This window comes from Mustela nigripes, chromosome 9 (assembly GCF_022355385.1).
Source record: "Mustela nigripes isolate SB6536 chromosome 9, MUSNIG.SB6536, whole genome shotgun sequence".
In the NCBI taxonomy this organism is placed as follows: Eukaryota; Metazoa; Chordata; class Mammalia; order Carnivora; family Mustelidae; genus Mustela; species Mustela nigripes.
In genome coordinates this window covers 67,372,382-67,385,358 of record NC_081565.1, presented here as the reverse complement: position 1 = coordinate 67,385,358, position 12,977 = coordinate 67,372,382, and the positions used below count along the sequence as shown (strand labels likewise).

Here is a 12,977-nt window from a genome sequence, read left to right as displayed (position 1 = left end):
CTGTAGTTGAAAAGATCACACAGGGCACTCCTCCTGCTCCCCATAAGTGCCATTCCTACACCATCATCGTATTGCCAATAAGGGGAGAATTGGAGGCAATATTTTTCACACAACTGCGGAGTTTTTAAACATATTTGCAATGTTACTTTGAGTACCCACGAGCACAAATTCTGAATCACGTCCAGGACCCCAGGAGCTCGTTCGATGAAAGGATGAGGGTCCTGAGAGCTCCCCGGGCTTATCTTCAAGCCTCCCTACACCTTGTGCCTGGGTCAATTTCCATGGTCAGGAATGGGATTTTTTTTTTTTTTTTTTTTTTTTTTTTTTAGATTTTATTTATTTATTTGACAGAGAGAGATCACAGTAGGTGAGAGGAAGGGAAGAGATCACAGAGAGAGGAAGGGAAGCAGGCCCCCTGCCGAGCAGAGAGCCCGATGTGGGACTCGATCCCAGGACCCTGAGATCATGACCTGAGCCGAAGGCAGCGGCTTAACCCACTGAGCCACCCAGGCGCCCCAGGAATGGGATTTAAGACCAGGTAGAAACAATTGCTTTAGCACCCTTCTCTATCTTTTGCCTATTAATTTGTCTTTCAAAAGTATATTTTCGGGGCACCTGGGTGGCTCAGTGGGTTAAAGCCTCTGCCTCCAGCTAAGGTCATGATCTCGGGGTCCTGGGACTGAGCCCCGCATCAGGCTCTCTGCTTGGCAGGGAGCCTACTTCCCTTCCTCTCTCTCTGCCTACCTGTGATCTCTGTCTGTCAAATAAATAAACAAAATCTTTAAAAAAAAAAGTATACTTTCTTCTAAGCATTTAATCGGCCAAGTAATAGCTGCTTGGGGAACTGTTTATATCCCTTTGAAGGCTGTGACCTGCACTTTAAAAATAAGCATAGCCCATTCTGCCCAGCGAGTGTTAGGACAGAGGGAGAATGCAGTTATTTTCGGATCCTTAGAAACAGCTTCGTTTACAGCACACGGGGTTGACAACTCGTCCCTCGGGGGTCTTCATGGTTCGAATCTGTAGGTCCCAGTCTAATTCTGTCTCCCTCTTGGTGCCATAGTTCCCCATTGCTAGCTAGAACAGCTTGATATCATATTCTCTTTTCAACTCCAGAGGAGATGGCAAGAAGCTATCAAATAATGCTTTAAAAAGCAACTTGAGTTCCCTAGAAGAAAGGAAATGAATACATGCTGCATAATTACATTTAAAATGTAAGCCATGTTACAAATTCCACTGAGATGAAGGTGCGTTAGCGGACCATTCCAAGCACACTTAGGACTAAGTGAGATAAGAGACATCATTTTATCAGCATTTGACCGCTGGGTGATATTATTTGTTCGGAAAAAAAAAAAAAAAGAAGAAGAAAGAAAGAAAGAAAGAAATTCCAGCCTGTCATAGGCTACCTGGACCTTCTAGAGAAACCACTCCAAGCCTACATCGAATGGCTAACAGGGAAAAATGACTGTGGATTGAGGGGGGCACTCCCAGGGATGTTCTCAGAACTGTTTTTACTTGCACACCATCCACCAGCCTGAGGTCGATCTAGACACGCGCCCCCCACCCCCCACCAACTGCAGACACTTCCCTCCGATTTCACCAACTCATCTGGGATGTCCTGGAAGCCTGCCAGTCGAGGCAGGATCCTAATGCATCTATTCTGGGCCTTGCCCCAGGCCCAGCCCCCACCGGAGCGCGGGGACCAGCAGGGGGACTGGAATCAAGCCGCACTCCCAGTTTGGTTTCCGGTTGGTCACCCTTGCACTTGCCGGCAGATTGTGGACGGGGCCAGCTCAGCAAACACAAATGCAGGGGAGCCTGCTAGGTTGCTAGGAGGCCCCCCCCGACCCAGCTGCTGGGAACAATCGAGTGCTCCCTGTGGTTAAGTCGAGACAGCACGATGGGAGGTTTTCTGGGGCGTGACGCTCCGTCCTCTATGGCAGATCTTCCAACGGAGGGCAGGTTTCCTCCTTGTGATGTGCGGACTTTCTCCGTCTTCGCTCATTCTGCTGGTCCCAGAAGGTGACCCACCGTGGCTGGGCTTCGGCCCCCATTACCCCCGTTAGAGTTCTCCACGCTGTCCTTCCGGTCACTCATATTAGAGTTGTTCGTTTCAGTGTCCTTTTCCTTGGCCGTTGTCACTTCCCTTGAAAAGCGGGTAAGACGCATTTGCTCCATACTAGGGACAGGAAAGAAACGGAGGGAGAACTACGTCTTCGTTCAACCTGGTAGCCAAGCACAAAGGCCTTCTTACTGCGAGGGTCCAGCCCCTAAGTGGGACCCCCCTTTGGGGATCCATGTTGGGTCTCTGCTGTCCTCTCTCAGCTGAGACATGGCTGTGTCTTTTGAAATGCTTGAACTCCTCAGAGGGGAAAATGAGAAGGCTGTCCTTGTGCCCAAAGGAAAAAGGAATGTGGGAGTTTGAGTGACCACCAGGAACGAGAGGGTTCCTAGGAACCCTGTCCTAGGCAGGTCACCCTGGGCAGGTATAGGCCTGGTGATTGCTGCTGGTAAGACAGAATTAAGTCTTACTTACTCCCTGAGAGGCTTCAGGTGCCCCCCAAATGAGGTACATTAAAATAAAAAATAAATAATATAGGCTACAGTAGGAAATTTGGAAAACATAAGAAATAAAGATGAAATTAAAAAATCAGCCATAAGTCCAACAGTTAGAGATAGCAGCTGATCTCGTTGGAGTACATAGGTGGCTTTCCAGTCCCGTGAATATCCTTTTAACATCCTGTGAAATACCGTCGGTTTTGTCTCTGCCTTTACTTCCTTTACTTACGCTGGGCTTTGTGCCTAGTTCTGTAGTAATGGTTCACCCTGGGTAGATTGTGCCAGAAGGTCTGTAGGAAGCATGCTGAGTATATTATTGCCAGTTTCAGGGTTCCTGTTTATTTGGTGGGACCCGGGGGGGCTAAGGTAGGTTGGGGGGCTGAACGTGGCCACTTCAGGTCTGGTCTAGGGGGACCCTAAATCCGAGTGTTTGGCTCTCGTATGGTGAGTGTCATAGAGGAAATGAGGACTGTGTTGTGAGCTGGGAAGACTCCAGAAGGAAAAGGCTCCTTGTTCTGCCAAGGCAGGCTGACAGCGCTGGTTTAGGGTCAACACTATCAGTGACTCCAAATGTGGTTCGTTGCTCAGCTGAAGCCAACGATTACCTTTTGTCCCCCAGTCGTCAGCCCGATCCGCTTAGCTCCTCTCAGGGACCTGAGTGCACTGAATCTTACATCTAGTATGTTTCCCATTATCTATTCTCACATTAGTTCCCATTATTTCTTCCACCCAGTGTCCCCACGCTGTGTGAGGACCTCTGATAAGCTGGAATGTCCCCTTAGCCATTCAGCCATACCTAAACTTAATGGAGTCAGCTGCCTGATGTTCTCCAGACTTTTTACCCTGAAAGCCTTCCTCTTTTGGTGACTCGGGCATCAAGGCCTGCACTGGGTTTCTGGCAAGGGGACCTCCAGCAATAGTATGACTTAAGAAGTATGTCAGGGTTGGATAAACACTGAGAGAGTCTAAAAATGAGTTCAGAACAGAGAGATTCCTATCATTTTTAAGAGATGAGATTGGTGTGAGCTTGAATGGAAGCAGGGGCAGCAGGGAGGGAAGAATTCTAGGAAGAAAACAAAAATCGAATGCTAATGCCTAGGGTCTAAATTCTTCTTATCAGTTACTGTACACACTATGACCATGGGAAGACAGCAAACTATCCTGTTGCTATTACTTAGCGCAATTATTGAACCATGCCATTGACCTTCTGGGTGTGTTAAAGTGGAAACCAAGCTCATTATCAGGGGATGAGGACATGTAGACTGAGTCCCATAGTCCTAATGTCCCAATAAAGTGATTGATGTAGAGGGGACAAGATAAAATCCTATGCTGCCTAATGATATCAAAAGAGTTCATCTCCTTGTTAGAGAATGCTTTTTCTAGAGCAGATTATGCAGTATGTCTGCGGGTCAGATAAGCAGAGACAGAACCATGGAGAAGCCCCCTGAATTGTTTTCCTCCAAGAAGGTTGGATGTCCACATCCCTTTCTACCCTCATACCCAGTTCTCTTTCCACCCTTGCTCCTGACCACAGTTCACTTTTGGAGAAACAGAAGTTGGCCTTCTGTCTGTTGCTGAAAGAACAGAAAGAAATTAACATGTTACCCAGAGACAGGACTCAGATTCTTACCTTCTGTTAGTGGAGTACTAAGTGGCTTCATACTGTCTCTCTCTTGGTTTATAAATTCCTTCTGAACCATAAGTATCCATCCTTCTGCCCCTCTCAAGCTGCCACTCTGCCTCTTTTTCCTGGGGTTTGGGAACCATGATGCTAAGGAGCACATTTCTTCCCAGTTCCTACTTCCAGCAGCGCCATTTGCTGATACCTACAGGAGCAGATTCACTCCTGTCTCCTTGCCAGAGCCTTATTGAGAGAGGGCCCTTTGTTTCTCCCCAAGGGTGTTTCCCTCCTTAGAGCTTTTGTTTTGACTTTGGTGGTAAAAATTCCTCTATTGACATATAAGGTTTTCCTTGAGCCCAGCTAGACTTTTATCAACATTGGTTTGGGAAGAGGAGAGCAGTCATTTCATCAGTAAGAAGTTGGCAATGGGCTGCTCTCCCTTAGATTCCTGAACTCCTGAGCTTGGGGAGGGAGAAGATGGCAGATTAGCAAAGGGAGTAAGATCATCCCTCACTTCCTGAACCCTGCTTCTCTTCTGGGCTCAGTGTACTCTCTGCCTTTTCCTACACATCACACCCCATGTTCCAGTTGAAGTAGATCCTGGGCAGATTTTGGTCTGACAGCTGACACATGGGTATGGCTATTGGTGTTAACATTTCAATGCCATTGTGGTACTGAGGGCAGAGTTTCTGTGTGTGGGCAGAGCTCTGGAAGAGGTTGATGGGGGATGATGAATTTATGGGCCCCACACCCTCTGCCCACTTTTGGAAGAAGGGCCTTGAGTGGAGATGGATGCTGATTCCATGCCACATCTGGGGGTTGCACCCACCCCCTCTCTGAGGTCTCCCTGCTTCCCCACCACAGCCAGTGAGCTTCCGGGGGCCAGACGCCTGCCTGCTGCCTTGCCCTGCAGGTCTCAGCCCTTGATCCTTCTGATACATCGTCATCTGGGGGTGGGTTCGGGAGAAGTCTCTGTGGACTGCTACACTTTGTTCCACTTTATTTCCCTCTCTGCTCGGATGCAAGAGAGCAGACCTAAAATGTGACTTAAATTCTTTTACTCTGTTCAGAGACTCCAGGGCTTGTCTATGTGTGAGTGAGCAGTGGAGCTTGGAATTCTCTATTATGTGGACATGTACATGGAATTGAGATCTGTTGTATTGGAACTTGTGATGTAGTTGATCATTCAGAGCCAAACATGTTTACCAATAAAGACAAGTGTGAGATCCATGTTTCCATGGCCTGCTTTTGTCACTTACCAATGATTATTCTTACTTGGACTTGAGAAGATAAACTGAGTGTTGGGATTCCAAAAAGTACCAGGAACAGCTGCATAGAAGTTGTCCCCACTGGTTCCCAGTGAGCTCCCAAGCAGACTCTCTCTGCTTTCATGCAGCTCCCTGTGCACCAGGGAGGGTCAGGACTAGGGTAAGGCAGGTGAGGGCCTTACTAGGGCACAGAATTTAAAGGGGCACCAACAATCACAGAAATCAAGATAAATAATATTTTAATGCCAAAATAAATGACAAAAAATAGGGACCCCTCAGTGACTTGGTCCATTAAATATCCAACTCTTTATTTCAGGGTCATGAGTTTGAGCCCTGCATTGGGCTCCTACTTAAAAAGAAAAATAATATACTGGGGGCCTGGGTGGCTCGGTGGGTTAAAGCCTCTGCCTTCGGCTCAGGTCGTGATCCCAGGGTTGTGGGATAGGACGGGCTCTCTGCTCAGCGGGGAGCCTGCTTCCCTTCCTTTCTCTCTGCCTGCCTCTCTTCCTACTTGTGATCTCTGTCTGTCAAACAAATAAATAAAATCTTAAAAAAAAAAAGAACAGAAAAATGATATAAAAATAAAGGACATGGGCACCTGGGTGGCTCAGTGGGTTAAAGCCGCTGTCTTCGGCTCAGATCATGATCTCAGGGTCCTGGGATCGAGTCCCACATTGGGCTCTCTGCTTAGCAGGGAGCCCGCTTCTCTCTCTCTCTCTCTCTCTCTGCCTGCCTCTCCATCTACTTGTGATCTCTCTCTGTTAAATAAATAAAATCTTAAAAAATAAAAATAAAAATAAAGGACAAAAAAATGCAAAAAAATCTGCAAGAAACTATCAAAACTTTAAAGAAAAATGGGTCAGAGAGGGCTGGGATTAAGTGAGTTGAGTCCTGCAAGTTCAGGGTCAGATCCTGCCTTTCTTTAAAATTTTGTTATTTTCTTCATTATCGCTGTTTGCATTAATTTTTATTTTGAAAAATACTGCATTAAAGTATTATGCATCTCAACCACTGAATTTTGGGCTTTTTCTTAAATTTTGTACAGAAGGTAAGAATCTCTTTCCTTTCAGTGCTAGGCTTGTCCCTGGGCACAGGCTTCTTTCTGACCTGGATCTTGTGTAAACCTCGCCATGACAAAGCCCAGTTTTGTATGCATGAATGGTTGGGCTGATTAGTGTCTAGTCTTCTCTCCCTTCCTATATTCCTATATTCCTGGACTGACTGACCTTCTTCACCTCTACCCCGTCTGACCCTGGAGAAATACTTCTCTCACTCCCTTTTGCTCAGTCAGCTCAGCATGGCCAGCATTAATATCTGCAGAGATACATACCCTCTCATCTTCTCACTGCATTTTTTGTTTTGTACATGACTCTCCAGAGTGAGGAAGTGAGCAAGGCTGCAAAAAAAAAAAAAAAAAAAAAGGCAGAGAGACAGAGATTCTTTCAAAAAGGTAGAAAAGATAAGAGGGTCAGGGGACCTTTCTTGGTAACTTTGAGAAATAGTCTAGGGAAGAAAATTAGATAAAGATCTAACATACAAGTAAAATTCTTTTTTTTTAAAGATTTTATTTATTTATTTGACAGACAGAGATCACAAGTAGGCAGAGAGGCAAGCAAAGAGAGAGAGGAGGAAGCAGGCTCCCCGCAGAGCAGAGAGCCCGATGTGGGGCTCGATCCCAGGACCCTGGGATCATGACCTGAGCTGAAGGCAGAGGCTTTAACCCACTGAGCCACCCAGGTGCCCCAGTAAAATTCTTTTAAAAAATTTATTAGATATTGTTTTCTTTTCCCATATTTGGAGTTTTAGCATTACATTAGCTGAATTAAAGATATAGTATTTGAGATTTAAAATAGTTCATTTTCACTTAACCCATTCTTTAATGTCACAAGCCCCTTTTGTAAAGTCTGCATTTTTATTATCATTAAACAAGCAGCATCTAACGCTTTTTACATGCCAGGCCCTGTGAGTTGGCATTTCCACATTGAAGAAAACAGGAATCCTGGTCAATGCTGCAGAACAGATTTTATTACTCTGTTTTAAGGTGAGCAAACTGGGGCCCAGGGAGGTTAGGAGAATTACCAAACCCGAATTACACCCCGAACACATGGGAGAGTTTATATTCAGGCCCTGAGCGGCCTCCCTAAAGTCTGCGGCTCCTTCATCTAGGCTAATGTTGCTGCTGACCTTTTCCAAAAATAATGTCTAGCAATTTTCTAACTCTGCAAGAGGAATGATAGTGTTGGCATTGCACCTTTCATGTGAGCTTATCAAGGTGGGCAGTGTATTAACCTTCAAACACGAAGCCCAGGGAATGCCATACGGCAGGTAGTGAACTTACTGTTGGTATAAAAAGGAGCCAGGAGTCGCTGATCCCAGGCCCAGTTTCGGATATAAGGGTCAATCGACCCAGGGCCTGCTGGCTCACTCGTGAGCTTTTCTCCACAGAGTCCTTACCAGAAATAGGAAACAGTCACGAACAATCAGCCCTCATTCTTTAATTTAAATCACATAAAATCTCAGCTTTCCCCTTCTCTACTCCTTTCTTGTTTCATTGCAGAAACTCCTAGGAGAAGCACCCCGTCCTGTAGACACATCTGAGTCTTTCTGGAATGCCTTCACTCTTCTGAGATTAGCACATGTTTCCTAGGTGAACGTGATGTCCATCTTTCAGAGGCCAGAGTTCGAAGAGTGCAAAGTGTTTTAGGAGCAAAGGGAGGTGCACACATTTACTGAGTTTCTGTAGGCAGTGCTGTGAGGGTTGGGGCACCCACAGTTCCTGCCTGGTCACCCTGTTCGAGGGATCCCGAGAGGACTCAGAGGCGAGTAATGCCTTCTCCCCAGCCATTCCACAGGCAACCGATTTCGATGCCAGCTGCGTGTGAGCATCTCGTAGGACAGATGAGTCGCTTTTCTGGCTTACGCTCAATGACTCATTCTTTCGCTTCCCGTGCAAAGATTCCCGTTTCCAAACTGCCTTGTTGAAAAGGGTCAAAATTCTTATAGATATTTAGCTTCCGGCAGGGGGCTCTCTTTGAAAAACATGAGTCAACACTCATAAGTGGCATTTCTTCCATTGGAAGAACACAGTCAGGAGCTTCGTAAGGTCAGGGGACATCAAGGAGCCAACACACATTCATATATGTGACCAGTACCTCATGCTCGTTTTTAATAAATAGTAACACCTGTTCCCCAAAACCTCAGAAGTCTTCACTGGGCTTGACGAGCACAGAGGAGCTAGAATGTTGAGGTTAGTCAAAAGGCACACATTCTTTTCTGACCCAGCGTTTACTCTCTCTCTCTCTCTCTCTCTCTTTTTTTTTTTTTTTAAGATTTTATTTATTTTATTTGACAGACAGAGATCACAAGCAGGCAGAGAGGCAGGCAGAGAGAGAGAGAGGGAAGCAGTTTCCCTGCCGAGCAGAGAGCCCAATGCGGGGCTCAGTCCCAGGACCCTGGGATCATGACCTGAGCCGAAGGCTCAGTGGAGAAAAGCTCTGTGGAGAAAAGCTCATTAACCCGCCTGAGCCACCCAGGCGCCCCCAGTGTTCACTCTCTTAATTACCTCAATAGCTTAGAGAAGACCCAAGTATGAATTGTTCAACCGCAGTTTGAAGTCTATTGTGACAAATAATGATAAAATCAAAATATGGTTTATTGGAGATCTCCAGGCCCCCTGAATGTCCCCTTCCTTTGCCTCTATCAGCACAAGGTGCGGAGCTTGGACTGCCTTTTGGGGTTTGTGGAGAGGTCGCCCAAGAATGTCTTGGAGAGACTAACTGGAATGAGATCTCAGAGGAAAGGGGTTGGAATATTTCCAAGGAGAGAATCCAATAGATCTTTGCTTCCCCTAGAATGGGGGAGGTGTGAGCTTCTGCATGAACTGAGGTCCATTTGCCAATATGGAAAATTTGCCCAATGAAATGAAATAGAACAAATCTCTGACTGACTACCCTTTCTGGAACATTAACAATGGAAGTCCAGGGTGGGGCGGGGTGGAGGGGAGGAGGAGAGAAGTTCAGATTCGGCTCAGTGTGTGTGACCACACGTCTCTGGCAGGTGATGAATGTGTGTAATCAGGAAGTCACGTCCTATCCGGGAATCCAGTGGCAGTGGGTCGCTGAATGATATTGAAAACTGCAGATAGAAGTACTTACTGACAATTTTCTAGGTTTCTTTTTTTTTTTTTTAAGATTTTATTTATTTGACAGAGAGTGAGAGAGCACAAGTAGGCAGGGAGAGAGGGGGAAGCAGGCTCCCTGCCGAGCAGAGAGCCCGATGCAGGGCTCGATCCCAGGACCCTGAGATCATGACCTGAGCCAAAGGCAGAGGCTTAACCCACTGAGCCACTCAGGTGCCCTGACAATTTTCTAGATTTTTAATCATGGAGCGTTCTATGGATAAACAAGTGCTTTGGCATCTCTGGCTTCTAGAACAGTGCCCAGGACATGGTAGGTGTATAACAAACCTGATGAATAAATGAGTGAACAGATGGAAGGATAATTGTGTCTGCTGTATTTGTAACCTCACTGTAGCTCTGAGGAAAAGCTCTACTTCACCGAGTGTCAGGCATGGTTAAGAAGTGAAATGCCCCTCTGATTCTCTTAGGAGCAGAAGTTAGGCAGGCTTCCCATTTGAATGGCATGTTGTCTACACCTGTGGCCATGTCCATTCGCTGTTGGGCTGAAAACTTTCTTCCTGTTCTTTCCCTTCCACTTCCCAAATGGTTTACATTTTGAGAATTCTCCTAGATGGTTTTGTAAAATGGGTTTCAGGCATGATCATGCTCTATGCTTTGTATGAGGAGATAATAATGTCTCAGAAGGCCTCATGTTCAAGTTCCAAAGGTGACTTTATGGAGGAGAACTGGTCACAAGAGAGGCACATAGAGGCTTCCAGAAAGAGACCAAAAAGAGAAGGAATATGAGCCTTGAAAGAAGATAAATTCTGGAAAAATGAGAACAGACTGACCCTCAGGGACCAAAGCAATGGCCACTGGGCAGATTTGAAGTTCAGAGACCAAGAAAGGGCTGCTTAGAAAGATGATTGGGTGCCCTTTGTCTAAAAGAAACCCATGGGGTGCCTGGGTGGCTCAGGCAGTTAAGGATCCAACTCTGATCTGGGCTCAAGTCATGATCTCAGGGCCCTGGGATGGAGCCCCACATGGGGCTCTACACTCAGCGGGGGGTCTATTTGGGATTCTTTCTTTCTCTCTCCCTCTGCCCTACCCGCTTCTGGTGTGTGCTCATGCACTCTCTCAGATAAATAAATAAATCTTAATAAAAAAAAGAAAGAAAGAAAGAAAGAAACTCGGAAAGGTCTAGGGAAGGGGAAGGTGTGTCAGATGGCTCCTTCCTGGGACTAATATGTAAGTTTCAAGTGACTATTTATCGTCAATACATGTCAGCCACTGTACAATGGGCTCTACATACATCTATCTTACTTCATTCACACAGGTGCCTTGCAGGAGGTATTATTATTACATTAACTGCACAGTGGAAAAGATTAAGAAACAGAAGAATTAAGCAACTTGCCCAAAGACCTGCAGCTACTGGGCAGAAGAGCTAGGGTTGGAGCCAAGAACATTATGGACCTAGTGTCTGTCTGTCTGCCTCTGTTTAGCCAGCCAGAGTCAGTCCTCTCTCATGCTCCCCCAACATGCACACATGGGCCCACAGAGGATTTGAGGCAGTTCACATTGGGAGTCTAGCTAATGTAACTAATGAGATGGTATATCTACAGTGTTCTCATATTGCCCATAGTTTAAATCTCCAGACTTCCTCCTGTTCTATCAAAAGTACTTTTTACATTCTAAGCAACCTGTGATGACACAGTAGAAAGACCAGGGTCTCAAGGGTTCATCTCTGATGGAGAGCTACCTAATGACAGCTGCATGGCTTTGAGAGGTGACGGTAGAGCCTCCTGGTGGCCTTCTGTTTGAGCTTTGCTCAGCCCCTTCCGTCTCAAAGACCCAGCAAAGCTGGGGGACACCACTGTTGGAGGAGATCGTACCTAGTTACCCGTGACACTGCTCCATCCAACTAGCCAGCCAGCTCTTGGCAATCATCAGCAAGCAGAAGCTTTTGGACTTGTGATCCTCACTGTGTGGCATCTGTTGTTCTGTGTGAGGGTGCATGTGTTCATGTGCATGTGTGTGATGGAGGGGGGGAGAGAACAACTGAAGATACTAAAAATCAAGTTCTTACAACCATATCTATCAAAATTGAGTCACTAGAAGTGAGGCCAGAGAATCTGTATTGTTAAGAAGCCCCTAGAAGATTCTGATGCGTGTTAGAGTTTAGGATTGTTGCTCCGGGCCAGACTCACTATGGAAGTTTCTCTTCCAGAAGGACCATGAAACTTGGTGAGGTGCGGAGACAAGCACTCTGGCTCCAAGCTGGTTCTTTCGTTGCCAGTGAGTTTTTCCTGGCCCCCCTTCCTTTGCTGACATTGGGCTGCCCTCTCTGGTCTGCAAAAAGCTTTGACAGGTCTTTCTAACATGGAGATATTTCCCTCATGATGGGTTGGGACATCAAAGTGGGATCTGGAGGACAAAGTAGCATAGGGGCTCAAAAGGCATTTAAGGAATAGTTTTGTTATTTTAAGCATAAAAGCAGTGTCTTCATGATAAAAGAACTCCTATTTCCAAACGTTCAGTATGGAAATGGACTTTGGTAACCAGATATGGTTACCATTCAGGAGGTGAGGGTTCCCCATGTACTGACAATATAGAGGACACAATGAAACAGGTAAGTAAATAGCAGAGGGGAGGAATTTCTACTTTATTATTTCAGAGACACATCATAAAACTACTAAAATACAAAAACTCCTCAACTTTACTCGTTGAAGAGGAAAAGATCCTCTAGTCACTTGGCTAATTATATAACCCGCATCATCAACAAAATGCAGAAATGCCCAACCTGGGTCAAATTAGGCTCAGCACTTCTGATAATTCTGTATCTAAATGATAAGAAACTTAAAGTTTGCTTTAGAAAGTCAGGTTCACAAACTCAGTTATTTTCTGAATGGTAAGAATGTTGATTGCTACGTAACTTAGTATTCGTAGTGGAAGGAATTACTGGGATCTGATTTCATCCCTCCCACAAATTCTTAAGTTTCTTTTGGAGTTTCATCTTATGTGATTTGATCTGTGCAAAATAATGTAAGAAGAGATAATAGGATTTAAGGAGAGAAATGATTGAATCATCGTGTCCCAATAAAAAGTGGTCAAATTGCATTTTGCTACATAATGAATTCTGCTCCAACTTACTTTGACATAAATAAGATTGGGTAAGAGAAACCAGAAGTAAATCAAATAAATTAATAAAACTATCGGAGCTGCTTCAATTTTGTCCCCCAGACAGCGTCTGCTTATTTGTATAACAGAAGCTGCTCTTATAAATTAAAACCCTGGCATGCCACTCCGTTGAAAGCAAAAATTTAAGGAAGAGTTAATAAATTCTGGGGCAAGTTTGGGGTGGTTTCTTTCTTTCTTTCTTTCTTTCTTTCTTTCTTTCTTTCTTTCTTTCTTT

At 45.4% G+C, this 12,977-nt stretch overlaps 1 protein-coding gene across 3 annotated transcripts in view; it reads left to right on the top strand.

Moving 5' to 3' along the window:
• Nucleotides 1–12,977, top strand: part of NTRK2 (neurotrophic receptor tyrosine kinase 2) — a 324,764-nt gene that overhangs the window by 183,719 nt on the left and 128,068 nt on the right. The window lies entirely within an intron of this gene.